This window comes from Aquarana catesbeiana, linkage group LG04 (genome assembly GCF_042186555.1).
Source record: "Aquarana catesbeiana isolate 2022-GZ linkage group LG04, ASM4218655v1, whole genome shotgun sequence".
Lineage (NCBI taxonomy): Eukaryota > Metazoa > Chordata > Amphibia > Anura > Ranidae > Aquarana > Aquarana catesbeiana.
Window position 1 is genome coordinate 565,834,960 of NC_133327.1, and position 19,083 is coordinate 565,854,042.

A 19,083-nucleotide genomic window follows, 5' to 3' on the forward strand; every position below is an offset into this window, starting at 1 on the left:
TCGGACGCTTACGGCGATGCGCACAGTAAATAATGCACGTGCGCTGCAATGGGCGGTGCATGCTGGTAGCCAGGGCCGTCTTTAAGACAGGGCAAAAGGGGCAGCTGCCCTGGGCCCTGTCATTGTTGTGGGGCCCAAAGCAGCTGCCTCATACTATCACAGTTTAAATTCCCTTGTCCCTTGAAGTTTTAGTCCTATGCTGTGTCCTGATATCTCAGTGTGAAGTGCTGCTACTAATGCTGCCCAGCTCTGCCCTATTGTTGTGTACAGATGACTCACCTGCAGACCCTGTGTTTATATGTAAATAACCCGCATTCATATGTAAATAGCTGCATCTGGAGGTATAGATATGTAAATAAAGGTGGCATTCATATGTATATCATGCCCCCTGCATTGAGGAGATGATGTGCTGTAACTTCTAGCAACTGATTAGTGAGCAGTATTACTGTACAGTAATTTCTAGCAACCAATCAACAAGCAGAAATCATGTGCTGTAACATCTAGCAACTAATCAGTGAGCCGTAATGTGTGCTGTAACCTCTAGCAACCAGTCAGTAAGTGGTAATGATACACTGTAACCTCTGGCAACCAATCGCAATCGCTGCCTGATCTGATATGCTAAGCTGATTTTAAGTCTAGCTGCTATTTATTATATGTCTCAGAGCAGGTGGCGGGCGAAATTGTATCGGGGGGCAAGAAAACGTTTGCCCAGGGTCCAATCAATATTAAAGATGACCCTGCTGGTAGCTCAGCATCACCGAAACCCGGAACTGTTTGCTTGTGGGCTTCACATGCCCACAGGCAAGATGAAAACTGCCATCAGGAAATTATATAACTTTGTTTTTTATTTGCAAGCGGAAATTGGGGGATATATTAGAAAAAACAAGTGAGTGTTACATTTTCATGATAAAAAAATGATAAAAAAAAACAAAAAAACAATTGAATCGATGTTGGAACTCTGCTTTAAGTGTAATGGTTTTACAAAATACGTTTATATTCGTTTCATTTATTTTAAATGCCCCAGATGGGTTATGCTAAATCCAATATTCAGTATTCAGTGACTTCACTATTTGTTTTATTTCTGTTCTGTTTTTATTTGCAAGTGGGACCCCGCCATGAATAGTTTTTATGTAGCAGCCTCGGGAATAAAAAGGGTAATGGATTTATTTACATTAGGGGTTTAGACATGAGCTGACAAGGGGTTAACATTTTTTTTCGGCATAAGCACTTGTTTTCCCTGGCTACACTCCTGCATCAGGTTGACCTGAAAACTAGGGGTAAACAGGTGGTAAAAGTTACCACCCCCTACAGGTCAACCCAAAATGTAGCTGGATAGATTACTCCCTTTTTGGGGTGTTAGGAGCCTAATCGGGGTTACCTGTGGGTTTTTCTTTGTATCCTGAGCAATTATTCCGCCAATTGTGGCTGCAATCTTTCTTGGTCTACCTGACCTTGGCTTGGTATCAAAAGAGCCCCTAATTTTCCACTTCTTAATAAGTGATTAAACAGTACTGACTGGCATATTCAAGGCTTTGGATATCTTTTTATGTCCTTTTCCATCTTTGTAAAGTTTCATTACTTTGTTAAGCAGGTCTATTGACTGTTCTTTTCTCCTTCCTCATGGCTCAGTGTCTAGCTTGCTTAGTGCATCCATATGAGAGCTAACAAACTCATTGACTATTTATACACAGACACTTATTGTGATTTAAAAAGCCAGAAATGTGGGAAATTAACCTTTAATTGCCATTTTAACCTGGGTGTGCCACCTTCTGTGTCTGTTCCAAGGCCAAACATTCCAGGGTATGTAAACTTTTTATCAGGGCCATTTGGGTGATTTCTGTTATCATTGTAATCTAAAAAGGATCAAAAAAAAAAAAACCTATGTGATAATAAATGGCTTCATGTGATTGCTATCCTTCAATAAAAGACATTTTTTTTGGCATGATCAGTCATATTTTCAATATTAATGCCAAAATTTCACAATTTCTGCCAGGGTATGCAAACTTTTGACCATGACTATATATATATATTTACACACACACACACACACACACACACATGTACTGTATGTTTGAGCTTTGGGGTGAACAGCCTAATTCAATAGTCTGCGCACACTTATGGTCTTAATGTGTATGGAAATGTGGCGAGAAGTGAAAACAAGGGTGGTTTGAGTTTAAATAATAGATCAAGAGCATTGAGACCAGTGTTGTCAACCGCCCGTATTTTATCGGGCAGCCTGTAAAAAAAGGGCACTTTTCTCTGGCCCGTAAATGCCCGTAGCAGCAGAAAAGTGGCAGTAAAAATGGTTGCGATCGGCTCGTGTCAGAACTGTGCATGCGCAGTTCCGAAGATCATCAAGACGATCCGATCCTGAGCTAACCCTGCATTCGGGTGGCGCAGGTAGGTCTGATAAAGGCTGTGCGTGCAGACAGTGCACCTGGTATTTGCTACCACAAGGCGAGCCCCGCTCGCGATGATGATTCCGTCATCATCATGGTGCACTTCCCTGGGAGCCGGGCGGACAGAGGAGCCTTCAGTGGATAGTGCAGTGGGCTGGCGTGTAACTATGGGAGCTGGACAGTGCAGACTTGGACCGCCCCGAGGCCAGACGGGCACACAACAGACCCTGGCCAGCTGTGCAAGCACACCTGTGACCCTGAACACGGTCGGTCAGAGACAGTCCATGTTCATATCTTTTAACTATCTCCTGTGCCATGTCTATATTTTTAACCATCTCCTGTGCCATGTCTATATCTTTTAACCATTTCCTGTGCCATGTCCATATCTTTTAACCATCTCCTGTGCCGTGTCCATATCCTCTAACCATCTCCTGTGCCATATCCATATCCTCGAACCATCTCCTGTGCCTTATCCGTATTCCCCTGACCATCTCCTGTGCCATGTCCGTATCTTCTGACCATCTCCTGTGCCATGTCCGTATCCTCTGACCATCTCCTCTGCCATGTCTGTATCCTCTGACCATCTCCTGTGCCATGTCCGTATTCTCTGACCATCTCCTGTGCCATGTCCGTATCCTTTAACCATCTCCTGTGCCTTTTTGGTATCCTCTAACCATCTCTACTGTGCCATGTCCGTATCCTCTAACCATCCCCTGTGCCACGCCCGTATCCTCTAATCATCTCCTGTGCCATGTCCATACCCTCTAACCATCTCCTGTGCCATGTCCGTATCTCCTAACCATCTCCTGTGCCATGTCCGTATCCCCTAACCATCTCCTGACATTTATCATGTCTGCAGTCTCTGAGGGGGAGCCTGGAGAGAAGTCAAGAGTGGGAGCGCTGCCAGATTGGGAATCATGAGAGGAGTCAGACATGTGTAGACTGTGGAGAAGGGACTATGGGATAAAACGAGAGCCACCAACCTGGAGCCATCTGACTGAGCCCTGCACAGTGCACCTGAGAGGAGGTCAGTGACAGCGTCGCCAGGCCAGTCTGAGGGGGGGGGTCACTGATGTAAGGGGGGAGTGAATACAATAATGTAAGGGGGCACTGATATAAAGGTTCCCCCTTATATCAGTAACCCCCCCTTACCTTAGTGTATTCACTCTGCGGAAGGTGGTCTCTTCCGCAGAGTGGAACCCACTAAACAAGGAATGGGCTCATCTGGCGAATGCATTTACAAGAGGGGAGGAAGAAATGCATCACTAAAAAAAAGCTTGCTTCTCTATGGCACTATAACAATTGTGTGACAAGTGGATACTGTTTTTCACTGGATTTGAATAATACTATTTGGAAACATTGCACATTTGCACTTGTTAGTTGCACCTACAAGGTTGATACACCAAAAAAATAACAAAGATGTCATACTTGCCTCCACTGTGCCATTCGTTTTGCACAGAGTGGCCCCGAACACCGTCTTCTGGGGTCCCTCGGCGGCTCTCGCAGCTCCTCCCCACATCAGATAACCCCCTAGGAGAAGCGCTTTCCGGGGGGTTACCTTGCGGGCGTGCTCCCGAGTCCATCATTCGGCGTCCATTCTTAGCCAAAACGCGTCAGCGTAGCCTGTACCCATGTACCCATGTAACCCAATAAAGTCGCCAGCCCTTTTCTGATTCAAATCATTCAGCGTCCATAGCCGCTGAATGTATGACTCTGCCCTTTCCCCCACGTCATTGGATTTGATTGACAGCAGCGGGAGCCAATGGCTGCGCTGCTATCAATCTATCCAATCAAGAGCCTAGAACCCCAGGCAGAGGAAGAGCGTGTCACCGCCAGATGATGTTCCAGGGCTCAGGTAAGTAAAACGGGGGGGGGGGGGGGGGCAGGGGGGCCGGTCACTGCCAGGTGTTTTTTCACCTTAATGCATAGGATGCATTAAGGTGAAAAAACACAAGGGTTTACAACCCCTTCAAGTTTTTATTTCTGTCTCTGCCTCCATTAGGGAAGTTTCGCCTTCTCTATTTGTCCTGTTTACTGTTATCTTCAAAAGAGAAAGTAAAAGAAAATCCCAAATTTTGTGTTCCCAGAAATCTTCCAATGGGAATGCTAGTTCTGGTGACCTGGGAGGCCCAATGGATTCCCTTAATTTGCAATGATTTCCTCTCACTTCCTGTTTTGGCTATAGGAAAGAAAGTAAAGGCAAATATCCCCAATGGGACACAGATGGCAATAAAACTGACTCCATCCAAAATGAAAATAAAAGGTTTTGCATATAGTTCTACTTTAAGTGTGCATTAATTTGAGATTTTCTTTTACTTTCACTTTCAATGATAATAGTAAACATGACAAAGAGAGAGGGTGAATCTCCTTAACCACTTGACCTCCAGAAGACTTACCTCCTTCCTAACCAGGCTATTTTTTGCGATACGGCACTGCGTTACTTTAACTGACAATACAAAATATTTTACAAAATATTTTACAGCGCACACATACAAGAATGACATTTCCTGCAGGGCTAGTTAAAAACACCTGAACATATTCAAAAAATACGGGGGTTTGGTCACACTATATTGTCATATAGTGCTAAGCCCACTTACTGCGACAAAGTACCCCGAATTAGTGGGTCCTACTCTAGTAATAGAATGGAAGATCCTCTGTCTCAACCATGGGAGCTGAACTCCTCTATGTGGGAGAACTTAAGGGGATACATCCTAAACACTGGTGGCCACTAAATAAGAGGTAATGGGGAGGGGTGCTCCAGCCCAAAAAACCTGGTCAGGGCCTATTACAATATACAAGAACATATTTGGGGGGCACACCATACAATGCGTTTAAATTCAAGATGGTGCTGCTATAAGACCTGACAATTCCGCAGTCGTGTGACACTGTACACTAAAAAAATGTATGTCCTTTTTCCCACAAATAGAGCTTTCTTTTGTGGTATTTGATCACCTCTGTGTTTTTTTGTTTTTTTGTTGTGCTATAACCAAAAAACGACCAACAATTTTGAAAAAAAAACAATATTTTTTTACTTTCTGCTATAAAACATATCCAATAAAAAAAATGTAAAAAATAAAATTTCTTCATAAGTTTAGGCCAATATGTATTCTGCATGTATTCTACATGTATTCAATATGTATTGGTAAAAAATAAATGTATATTGATTGGTTTGAGCAAAAGTTTTAGCTACAAACTATGAGATATATTTATGGAATTTTTATCTATTTTTTTTTTTTACTAGTAATAGCGGCGATCAGCGGCTTATAGGCTCCTGTTGCTGTCAATCAAATCCTGTAGGGAGGGAGTGTGTCTATGGATGCACACAGCCCGACTTAGGAGCATGCCTACCCAGGGCCTCCTCAGCACACAACTTGCTGATTGAGCACTCACAGGAAGAGCGTCAGCGGGGTACTCCAGAAGCGGTAGAAGTAAGGGACAGCTCTGTGAAATACCATTGCACTGAGCAGGTAAGTATAGCATTTTTTTTATTGTATTAATATAAAAAAGCCTTTGCAATCACTTTAAGCCTTTGCATTCTGCCATTTCGATTTATGGGGTTCCCTGGTCATATGGTGTCATCTATGATAGGTGGGTATATTAGCAAGACTGTACTAGATAATGGAAAACATATTTGCAATGAGTAAAAAACAAACACAGACACTTCGCAGCAGGTGTGCATTTGCCTTTCAAAGCTCCCTTGTAGTTCATGGAATGGAGACTAAAGCATTTAATCATTTTTTGAGGATAAGGATTTGCCTATACTTTAAGGTAAGAAACCTTTTACCTTTACAATCACTTTACTAATAGAGATGGGCCGAAAACACCCCCTGTTCGATTCACAGCAGAACTCCCAAACAGGGGAATAGTTCTAACCCGAACAGCGAACCCCATTGAAGTCTATAGGAGCTGAACAGGAAAAATCAAAAGTGCCCATTTTGAAGGCTTTCTGTATATGCAAGTAATTGGCCATAAAAGGGGTATGGGGATCCAGGTCCTGCCCTGGGGGATATGTATCAATGCGTGATTGATGATGGATTTACTCAGGATTTTTTTAACAAAGGAATTATCAACTGTGTGTGTTTTTATTACTTTTTGACACTTTTTTGGTGAACGGGTAGGATAGTACCCCATACTCATTCACATAGGGGGGGTGGAACCTGGGGGCCCCCTTGTTAAAGGGAGCTTCCAGGTTCCAATAAGCCCCCCTGCCTGGAGACCCCCACAACCAATATCCACGGTTGAGGGGATGAAGCCGTTGTCCCTATCAACATGGGGACAAGGTGCTTTGATTGGGCAAAGCTTTGCCCAATCAGGGTGCAAAATGCACTGTGCAGCGTGCAGTGCATTGCAAGACATTCGGGGGGGGGGGGGCAACACCCGCTGAACACCCTGCAAATTCGGGTGTTGGACGAACAGCTGCTATGATTGTTTGATTGTTTTTACGGTGCAGGGAATCGCTGGCAGAAAAGAATGATATCTGAATGATGCCTGCAGCTGCAGACATCATTCAGATATCACCACTCAAAGTCCAGGACATCATATGACGGCCTTGGGCGGGAAGTGGTTAAACTAAGAAAATGTACCATTTTAAGAAATAAAAATACAGCAATTTTGAAATTGATGGCAGCAATACATCTCAAAACAGTTACCATCCCCAATTTTTTTAACAATGCTCTGTAAATGTCTATGAACTAATGAGTCCAGCTGCTGGAGTTTTGTTAGTGGAATGTTGTCCCATTTTTGCCCGATATAGGATTTAACCTGCTCAACATTCCGGGGTCTTTTATGTGGAAGGGGGCATATTTCTCAGAGAGAGGCTTTAACATGCCAAAAGGAAGCAAATAAAGGAAGTTTATTGTTGGGGTTTACATACTCTTCAAAAGCTGCTGAGGTAATGGGGTTGATTTACTAAAGGCAAATAGACTGTGCACTTTGCAAAGTGCAGTTGCACTCTACAAGAGCAGTTGCTCCAGAGCTTAGTAAATGAGCAGATGCTCTGCTGACTCCCACCATCCAATCATACAAGCAAGCAAAAATGCTGTTTTTTTTTCTTTTTCTTGCATGTGATTGGGTATTCTTTGCAAAGTGAACCTTCATCTCATTTACTAAGCTCTGGAGCAATTGCACTTGCAGAGGGCAACTGCACTTTTCAAGGTGCACATTCTATTTGCCTTTAGTAAATCAACCCCAATACATTAGCTACGCAGGAAGTGCAACTTACATTTTAGGAAGATACAGTAAAGCCCCACCCTTGTGTGGCACTGCAAAGTAGGAAGCAGAGTCTACAACTGTAATGAGCTATTGTGGTTGTCCATATATGCTCATTAACCACTTGCCGCCCGCCATATAGCAGAATGACGGCGGCAAAGTGGTTTCAATACCCTGACTGGGTGTCATATGACGTCCTCAGGATATTAAGCCGATGCGCGCCCCCGGGGGAGCGCATCACGGCGATTGTTGTTGCGGTGTGTCAGTCTGACACACCACAACTCTGATCTAGGTAAAGAGTCTCTGTCAGAGACTCTTTACCACGTGATCAGCCGTGTCCAATCACCGCTGATCACAATGTAAATAGGAAGAGCCGGTGATCGGCTTTTCCTCACTTGCGTCTGACAGACTCGAGTAGAGGAGAGCCAATCGGCTGCTCTCCTGACAGGGGGGGTCTGTGCTGATTGTTTAGCACAGCCCCCCTCGGATCCCACCCAGGACCACCAGGGAAGCCGCCCAGGACCACCAGGCTTGCCACCACACTGGACCACCAGGTATGCCCCCCTAGACCCCCAGGGAAATACTAATTTTTTCCCAGGTAGCTGCCAATCAATGCCCAGGCAGCTGCCAATCAGTGCCCACTCCAATGCCTACCACTGCCAGTGCCACCAGGGATGCCTATCAGTGCCTTATATCAGTGCCGCGTATCAGTTCCCATCAGTGCCATGTATCAATGCCCATCAGTGCCCAGCAGTGCCGTCTATCAGTGCCCATCAGTGCCGCCTATCAGTGCCCATCAGTGCAGCCTATCAGTGCCACCCATAAGAACCCATCTTTGCAGCCTTTCAGTGCCCATCAGTGTCGCCTATCAGTGCCCACCAGTGCCACCCATGAGTGCCCATTAGTGCTGCCTATCAATGCCCATCAGTGCCGCATATCAGTGCCCATCGTCAGTGCCCGTCAGTGCCTGCTTATTGGTGCCACCTCATCGGTGCCGCCTTATCAGTGCCCATCAGTGAAAGAGAAAACTTACTTATTTACAAAATTTTATAACAGAAACAAAAGCAAAACTTTTTTTTTTCAAAATTTTCGGTCTTTTTTTATTTGTTTAGCAAAAAATAAAAACTACAGAGGTGATCAAATACCACCAAAAGAAAGCTCTATTTGTGGGAACAAAATGATAAAAATTTAGTTTGGGTACAGTGATGGATGACCGCACAATTGTCATTCAAACTGCAACAGCACTGAAAGCTGAAAATTGGTCTGGGCAGGAAGGTGTATAAGTGCCCTGTATTGAAGCGATTAACAGTGATAACAAATTATGCATAGTAGCAAGGTTTTACCTACTGCAATATCGGGCACTTTCACCCCCTTCCTGCCCAGGCCAATTTTCAGCTTTCAGCAATGTCGCACTTTGAACGACAATTGCGCGGTCATGCAACACTGTACCCAAATGAATTATTTTTATAATTTTCTTCTCGCAAATAGAACTTTCTTTTGGTGGTATTTAATCACCACTGGGTTTTTTATTTTTTTCAACAAAAAAAAAAAAAAAAAAAGAAAAAATACCAAAAATTTTGAAAAAAAAAAGTTTTTCTTTGTCTGAAAATGTTGTAAATAAGTAATTTTTCTCCTTCACTGATGTGTGCCAATGAGGCAGCACTGATGGGATGGCACTGATGAGGAGGCACTAATATGCAGCACTGATAGGTACTGATAGGTGGCACTAATAGGCAGCACTGTTTGGCATAACTGATGGGCACAGACTGGCATCACTGATGGGCACAGATTGATGTCACTGATGGGCACTGCCGGGGCTGCATTGTAATCAGGGCACTTATGATTAGTGCCCTGATTACCTTTACACATCTTCCCTGTGAGGAGATGCCACTGATCGGCTCTCCTCACCTCACACTCTGTCAGTGTGAGGCAAGGAGAGACGATAAACTGCACTCCCTTGTTTACATGTGATCAGCTGTGATTGGACACAGCCGATCACATGGACAAAGAGCCACGGCCGCGGCTCCTTGGCTAGATCAGGGTCACGTCGTGTCCCAGGAACATGACACGCCCGCATTTGCTGTGCTAAACTGGACGCTGTCATATGATGTCGTCCCAGAACGAGAACTGCACTGCTCCACCATCATTTGATGGTGGGCTGGCGGCAAATGGTTAAATTAATATAGACTAGGGTCACTCTCTTGCGTTGTGGTAACACGTGGTATTGCAGTATGCATACGTGCGTGCTCTATGGCACCATTCATTTTCAAAGACACCCCAAGACATTAAGGCAACACAGCTGTGCTGCAGCATGCCACAATCTACTACTGTGAGGTTATGTTCCCGAAAATGGATAAGGCATGGTTTTGATGCACTGGGGTGAGTTGGCAGCTGGTGAATGGCTCTGCCTTAGCGCAACACACGAGTACTTTAACGCCCTGCCAAATTGTGAATCCTGCCTAATACGAAGCATCTTCAAAATGTTTCTGCACTTTTATTAAGTGTTCTTGCATAGCAAGACCACTTAGGCTCCATCCACACTAGCGCGTTTTTTGATGCATTTTGCATTTTGCAGAAATGCACGGGAATTTTTTAACATGGGTTCCTATGGAACATGTTCACATCAATGCCTTTTTGTTTCTCTGCATTTTTGGAAAGGGTCGGGGACTTTTTTTCATGCAAAAAGCAGCGTTTTGCATGTAATGGATTTCAATGGACAAGCATCAAAAACGCAAGTGCACCGTTTTTGCAGCATTTTTGCAGCGTTTTTGCAGCGTTTTTGATGCGTTTTTGCCGTTTTTTTTTTTTTTTTTTAATTTTTTTTAATTTTTTTTTTAGACTGTAAAAAAAAACTGTAAAAAAAAAAAAAAAAACGCAAAACGCAAATCGCGGCAAAAACGCAGCAAAAACGCAGCAAAAACGCTGCTCTAAAACGTGGCAAGCATGAAAAAAAAACCTCCAAAAACGCTCAAAAGCAACATGCATAGGTGTGAATCGAGCCTTACTGTTATCTCACATATATATTATTATTCTTATTATAGCCAAATTTACCACCCTAACTCCTCCCACAGTTTTTACACTACATAGACAAGTAATATACCGAAACGTGCGGATTGTTCCCGATTGGTGTGCTATTACTTTGTGGAACTTTTCGCCGAATGGTTCACGAAATATCGTCGTTTTTACGGCAAAATTGGTCCCATAGGAATGAATGGCAAAATGTTCAATGTCTTTTAATTGGTGTGCTATTACTTTGTGGAACGTTTCGCCTAATGGTTTACGAAATATCGTCATTTTTGTGGCGAAATTGGTCCCATAGGAATGAATGGCGAAATGTTCAAAACTAGAGTGGGAGGTGACAAAAGCTGACAACCCCATGATCAGCCAAAACATTATGACCACCCCATGATCAGCCAAAACATTATGACCACCCCATGATCAGCCAAAACATTATGACCACGCCATAATCAGCCAAAACATTATGTCAACGCCATAATCAGCCAAAACATTATGTCCACCCCATGATCAGCCAAAACATTATGTCCACCCCATGATCAGCCAAAACATTATGTCCACCCCATGATCAGCCAAAACATTATGTCCACCCCATGATCAGCCAAAACATTATGTCCACCCCATGATCAGCCAAAACATTATCATCACCCCATGATCAGCCAAATAATTTATGACCACCCCATTATCAGCCAAAACATTATGACCACAACAAGATCAGCCAAAAGATTATGACTGCCCCATGATCAGCCAAAACATTATGACCACCCCATTAAAAAAAATAAAATAAAAACAAAATAATTTTTGAAAAAAAGAAAAAAAATAATTTTTGAAAAAAAAAAAAAAAAATCACTTTTGAAAAAAATCATTTTTGAAAAAAAAAAAAAATCATTTTTGAAAAAATGTTCAGCTCTTTCAGCTAATGGGACTTCTTCAACTTTTTTACTACTATTTATACTTTTATATATTAACCTATTTAACACTTTTCACAGTTACTCAAGCCACTCCACCCAGTTACTCTGCCCAATCCAGTTGTAGACCACTGTAGGTGGAGGCAAGAACACTTCACACAATTTCCCCAGAAATTGTAGCTTTTCTAGTAATATTTAATAGTTAAAAAAAGTGTGGAAACTTTTTGAAGACCCCTTGTACATACTGATAAGACAAATCCAACATCTAAAAAAGGTTTAAAAGAATGTTCTTTCTCTAGCACTACACAGCAGCCCAGGAACAGTAAATAAATTAAATGAGGGAAACCTATGAAAATTGGATCAGCCAGAATCTGGAGCAGCTGTGCATGGCAACCAAATAGCTTCTATCATTCTCCAGATTCTGGCTGATCCAGTTTTAATAAATTCCTCCCAATGTGCATTTGAAAAGGCTCAACAGGAGGAAGTAAAACAAATAAAAACATTGCTTAAGGCTGGGTTCACACCTATGCGAATTGGATGCGGTTTTCCCCATGGTAGGAGATTGTGACCGGCTCTCTATGGAGCCGGTTCACATACCTCTGCTGCAGCTCCAGTGCGAATTTGCACAGGGGTCCTGTGCATCTTTTGGTCCGTTTCATGTCCGAATTCAGCCCAAAAATTTGGGCTGAAATCAGACCTGAAACGGTGAATGGGGATGCAGCAGACCCCTGCTGTGAGCCGCATGCGGCAATAGTGTGAACTCTGCCTTAAAGGAGAAGTATGGGATGTAAAAGAAACAAACATTCATACTCACCTCCATGCTGCAGCATCTGTATGATGTTGCAGCTGTCCCATGCCAACTCTAAAACTTAGAAGTGAGTGATCACAGGACCGCTGATCAATCAGTTCTCGGTTTGCTTCAAGCAAACAGCAATGGCTGTCAGGCTCCATTCACACTAGCGCGTTTTTTGATGCATTTTGCATTTTGCAGAAATGCATGGGAATTTTTTAACATGGGTTCCTATGGAACATGTTCACATCAATGCTTTTTTGTATCTCTGCGTTTTTGGAAAGGGTCGGGGACTTTTTTTCATGCAAAAAGCAGCGTTTTGCATGTAATGGATTTCAATGGACAAGCATCAAAAACGCAAGTGCACCGTTTTTGCAGCTTTTTTGCAGCGTTTTTGGTGCGTTTTTGGTGCGTTTTTGCCGTTTTTTTTTTTTTTTTGTAATTTTTTTTAAGACTGTAAAAAAAAAAAGAAAAAAAAAAAAACGCAAAACGCAAATCGCGGCAAAAACGCCGCAAAAACGCTACAAAAACGCTGCTCAAAAACGTGCCAAGCATGAAAAAAAAACCTCCAAAAACGCTCAAAAGCAACATGCATAGGTGTGAATCGAGCCTTATGCTGGCCATACACTATACGAAAAATCGGCCGAAAAATCGTTCGTATGGACACTTCGTTCGTTTTTCGGCAAGTTAGTGGGTACAAATCGATAATCGTTTGTGACGTTTTTGTGGAAAAAAAAACGAACGGCATGTTTGGAAAATTTCTGCCGAACGTACGATAAATTGCAAGGTTAATGTGTTTCCCGTCCGAACTGCCTGCACTAGGTATATGTAAAAAAACGAACACAAAATTATTTATTCATGTCCACTGAACAGATTATCGGACATTATATGATGGCACGATCGTTTGCGGTCACGGTCGAACGTTCGTTTTTCGAAAATGGGTTCGGCCGATTTTCTGTATAGTGTATGGCCAGCATTAGTCACCGCTCTCGCTCTGCTCCTCCAGCACTCATTGGAGCACAAGGCTGGGGAGAGGGCGGGCACGGCTAGCTCCGGCTCTCAGCCCTGTGCTGAAAGGCAGAGCCAACTGTTGGTATTCTTCCAGAGCCTGGACCGGCTCTGCCCTGTCAACTGATAGCAGGCTATAGCCCACTATCAACTGACGCTTCATCATAAGAGAAGGGAAGTGTAGTCCTGCGACCCACAAGAGATATATGGCCAAAAATGCTTTTGTCATACTTCTTTTTTAAGAGTGCCTGAATTCCATAAAGGTAAAACAGGTGTTTGGAAAAGCTGTGGAATAAAGTGGACGTCATCTGAATTAGCTTTATGATAATACAGAATGTTTATTTTCTTCTTTCCATTCATTATTATCAGGGGGTGGGATTTACAACATATTCTGTCTTCAGGCCTTTAAAGCATGACAAAAAAAGCTTAACTTTAACTGCTGTTATACCACACAATGATAATTATGTATTTAGACTAGCTGTAGGTTTATGTAACTTCTCATTTGTGTTTGCTTAGTAAAGTGTTTCCATCACTTGCAAGCTTGGCCATGTATTATTCTCGGTAACAAAAAGAAAATAAACATTCTCACCGCTTCATATGTTCTTGCCAAAAACCTGTGAGCTAGATGAACCAACAAAATAAACAATGCTGTAAGACTAATGACCTGATAAAAAATAAATCATCCAACAAGACAACAGCTGTATTCATTTGCATCTCCAGGACTCCACAACTCCACGATTGTTTTTTCAATTTATAAGTTCCCCCAGTTTAAAAACCAATGTTCAAAAACCAATGTGCTTGCCGCCTCAACCTCCGCAACATCTCTAAACTACGTCCCTTTCTAACCAATGAAACCACAAAGCTCCTGATTCACTCCCTGGTTATTTCTCGCCTCGACTACTGCAACTCCCTCCTCATTGGCTTACCTTTAAATAGACTATCCCCCCTTCAGTCCATCATGAATGCTGCTGCCAGACTCATCCACCTTACAAACCGCACAGTGTCTGCTACCCCTCTCTGCCGATCCCTCCATTGGCTGCCACTCCGCCCAACAAATTAAATTAAAAATACTAACAATAAGTTACAAAGCCATCCACAACTCTGCCCCCAGCTACATCACTAGCCTAGTCTCAAAATACCAACCTAATCGCCCTCTCCGTTCCTCCCAAGACCTCCTGCTCTCTAGCTCCCTCATCACCTCCTCCCATATCCGCCTCCAGGACTTCTCCCGAGCCTCGCCCATCCTCTGGAATTCCCTACCCCAATCTGTCAGACTGTCTCCAAATGTATCCACTTTTAGGTGATCCCTGAAAACTTTCCTCTTCAGAGAAGCCTATCCTGCCTCCATCTAACAACTGCACTATCTCCATTAGCTCATCCCCCACAGCTATTACCCTTTTGTATAACTTGACCCTCCCTCCTAGATTGTAAGCTCTAACAAGCAGGGCCCTCTGATTCATCCTGTATTGAATTGTATTGTACTTGTACTGTCCTCCCTAATGTTGTAAAGCGCTGCGTAAACTGTTGGCGCTATATAAATCCTGTATTATAATAATAATAATAATAATAATAATAATAATAATAATGTTCACTTACCTTCTCCATGCTTCAATGCGGTCATTGACTTCCTCCTTTTTTCAGTGCCGGAGGCATTTTCAGAGCAGAACAACCCTGGGGGACATTTATCAATCCTATGGCAAGGCAAGGTAATGGTGTACAGTAGGGGGCGCTAGAGACCTGAAAACATATGTATCTGCCAATAGATACACGCACTAACTATATCAACCACAGTGGATTAAATAGTGCTGTTTGTGCTAAACTGAAATTATATCAAATACATAGTTTAAAATAAAAATAAATATAAAGAATGAAGTGAAAAGTGATATTAAAATCAACAAAATTCTTAGTGCAAGTGTGATAAATGAAATCGTGATGTTTGATTGTCCCAATCCATTGAAAAGATCATAGCAAACAGTTGAAACCAACATCAAAGCAGACACATGGATCCTCAAAGATGCAACAATTCTTGCGATGATATAAAGATTCCGTCACCCAAGAGGAAAAAACACCTGAAGATAATAGATATCTGCTTACCAGATACCAATGACTTCTTTAACTAAAAAGAAAGTCATTAGTGCTTGTACAGGATTGTGCCTGTTCACATGAAGGCTGGAAGGCTGGATGGTACTTTAGGCATAGATCCCTCCCGTCCCATTCATTCAGGATAGGAAATATGAGAAACAAAAGGGAATCTCCATAGCGTAAAACCGTTTAATGTATAAAAATAGAGAACAATAAAATAGCCAATTGGCCTCTTACATTGATCGGTGCCTACCCGGCACTGGGACTGCTCGCATGTCAGGGTGAATGGAGTCAGGAGCCCTTCGCATCACATCGCACATGCGGCGTGCGTTCCACCCCGTGCGTCTAGCTAACCAGATGATCCGGAAGTAGGTGGGACGATTCTGGACATGTGACCACGTACCGCTCCGACGTACGTTTCGTTTGTGAACGTCTTCACAAACGAAACGTACGTCGGAGCGGTACGTGGTCACATGTCCAGAATCGTCCCACCTACTTCCGGATCATCTGGTTAGCTAGACGCACGGGGTGGAACGCACGCCGCATGTGCGATGTGATGCGAAGGGTTCCTGACTCCATTCACCCTGACATGCGAGCAGTCCCAGTGCCGGGTAGGCACCGATCAATGTAAGAGGCCAATTGGCTATTTTATTGTTCTCTATTTTTATACATTAAACGGTTTTACGCTATGGAGATTCCCTTTTGTTTCTCATATTTCCTATCCTGAATGAATGGGACAGGAGGGATCTATGCCTAAAGTACCATCCAGCCTTCCAGCCTTCATGTGAACAGGCACAATCCTGTACAAGCACTAATGACTTTCTTTTTAGTTAAAGAAGTCATTGGTATCTGGTAAGCAGATATCTATTATCTTCAGGTGTTTTTTCCTCTTGGGTGACGGAATCTTTATATCATCGCAAGAATTGTTGCATCTTTGAGGATCCATGTGTCTGCTTTGATGTTGGTTTCAACTGTTTGCTATGATCTTTTCAATGGATTGGGACAATCAAACATCACGATTTCATTTATCACACTTGCACTAAGAATTTTGTTGATTTTAATATCACTTTTCACTTCATTCTTTATATTTATTTTTATTTTAAACTATGTATTTGATATAATTTCAGTTTAGCACAAACAGCACTATTTAATCCACTGTGGTTGATATAGTTAGTGCGTGTATCTATTGGCAGATACATATGTTTTCAGGTCTCTAGCGCCCCCTATTGTACACCATTACTTATTTGATTGTTTTATTCAAATTAGGGGAGCAGCTTGTATTTGTGACTTTTTGTTTTTTTGTGTGTTATTCACATTTACCATATTTATTTATTAATTTTTCCATATTTATTATCACGGGCGCGAAAGTATTGTCTATTTATCAAGGCAAGGTAATGCTAAACAGGAACACAGAGATGTATGGACGCATGGTGAGACAGATTTAGGACACGGTTACAGTCTGAATCGTAAATATATCCTTTGGTTGCTCTAGTTGCAAACTGTGAAACTAAATGAGACCTGACCCTGATCACTCCTTAAAGTGGTTCTAATCTTCATGTATTATTTTTTTTATTTATTTCAGGTACTTATATTTTATGCATGAAGGTAAAAAGCCTACCCCCTCAGCCCCCACCTTAAAATCACCTGAACCCAATCACAATTCAGCGATGTCCACGAGAGCAGAAACTCTCCTGGATCTCTGCCTCCTCATTGGCTGAGACACAACAGCAGGAGCCATTGGCTCCCGCTGCTGTCAAACACAGCCAGTGAGGAGGGAAAGGGGGGGCAAGCCATGCTCTGTGTCTCACACAGAGGAGACTCAGAAGCAAACACACAAGTACCCCCACACCAAGCAGCTTGCTATGGGAGCACTTAGCAGGGAGGAGGGGGCCAGGAGTGCTGCCGGGGGAACTGAGAAGAGGCAGATCAGGGCTGTTCTGTGCAAACCCATTACACAGAGCAGGTATATGTTTAAAAAAAAAAAAAGCTGAACCTTTAGAAACCCTTAAAGGGGTTGTAAAGTTATTTTTTTTTTTAAATAACAAACATGTTATACTTACCTTCACTGTGCAGCTCGTTCTGGCACAGAGTGGCCCCGAACCTGGTCTTCTGGGGTCCCTCGGCGGCTGTTTCAGCTCCTCCCCGCAAGCATTTACCACCTTCATGCGAGCTCCCTCGCACGGTGGTGAGTGCTTGCGGGCGCGCTCCCGTGATACAGCCGGCGGCTATAGCCGCTCGCTGTATCACTCGGCCCCGCCCCCCGGCGCGCCGCGTCATCGGATGTGATTGACAGCAGCGCGAGCCAATGGCTGCGCTGCTTTCAATCCATCCACTGCAGCCAATCAGCGACCAGGCTGAGCTGCAATGAAGCTGACGAGGACAAGGAGCGAAGATTCGAGGCGTCAGGTAAGTAAAACGGGGGGCCTGGGGGCGGCGGTACTGTCAAAAGTTTTTTCACCTTAATGCATAGAATGCATTAAGGTGAAAAAATTTTTACCTTTACAACCCCTTTAAATTATGCATCTGTTTAGAGCAGAAATTAGTGTTATCTTTAGTAATAAATCTGTCTTTGAACTTTGCAAACAGTCACACTTGGCTGCTCAGGAATAATAATGCATGAATGCAGAATTATAATGCATGTGCTTACACTGCGGAGGCTCTCAAAATTTAGAGTTAGGACTGCAGAAAATACTGGGGATTTTGTTTGCACACATTTGTAAATATATGCGTAAGCTGCAGCGGCCATGTCACAGCACCCCAGCATATTGCAGTCCTAACTCTATAATTTTGAGAGTCTACCAAGTAAGAGCACATACAGTATATAATTAATTGATTATGAGCAGGTTTGCATGGAGGGAGCCCACCCCTCCTTAAAGGTAGATGTGGCTGCTGCAGCTTATGCATATATTTGCAAATGTGTGCACACTAAACCCCTTGTCTTTAACGTGAACTGTTATGCCGCGTACACACGGTCGGACTTTTCGTCTACAAAAGTCCAACGGACGCTGACGGACTAAAGCTGGCTGGTAATCCGATCGTGTGTGGGCTTCTCCAGACTTTCAACGTACTTTTTTAGCCTCAAATCCGACGGACTTTAGATTTGAAACATGCCCCGAAGTCCGCTCGTCTGTATGCTAGTCCGACGGACAAAAAAACGACGCATGCTCATAAGCAAAAACTAAACGGAAGCACTCGGTCTAGTAAAACTAGTGTTCGTATTGTAGGTAGCACATTCATCATGCTGCAAAATCTGTGATCGTTGAATGCAGCGCATTTTATTTCTTCTTTACGAATGCTCTAAAGAACGAAGGTGTTTTGCTGTTCATAATCAGAGTTCTCCCAAACTGATTTCTGGATTCTTTTTCTCTTTGATCTCATGAATGATATAGTATGCTTTTTAAAAACAATGTTTCCATACTAATAATACTTTTTCCCTTTTTTTTTTATTTTTTTTTTTTTTAGGTTTGTAAAGTTACCAAAAAGAACCCATTATTCAATTTTTTTTTTCTAGTGATTATTTTTTAGTTTTTAGATAAAGTTAACCCAAAGCACCGTTTTTGGTTATGTAGATTTTTTTATTTTCAAGACTTACCACTTGAACATTATTAACATTAGTAATGTATTTTTGGTGTGTTTTTTTCAAACTCAATGAGATTGTTGTCCCTTGTTAATT

At 42.8% G+C, this 19,083-nt stretch overlaps 1 protein-coding gene across 1 annotated transcript in view; it reads right to left on the minus strand.

The window, feature by feature from the left end:
* Window positions 1-18,431: 18,431 nt before the first annotated feature.
* The window catches only part of LOC141141287 (uncharacterized), a 2,234-nt gene continuing 1,582 nt past the window's right edge, over window positions 18,432-19,083 (minus strand). Inside the window, exon 2 of the mRNA XM_073628962.1 lies at window positions 18,432-19,083. This exon is cut by the window's right edge and continues 910 nt beyond it. The gene's annotated coding sequence lies outside the window, so the exon portion shown is untranslated.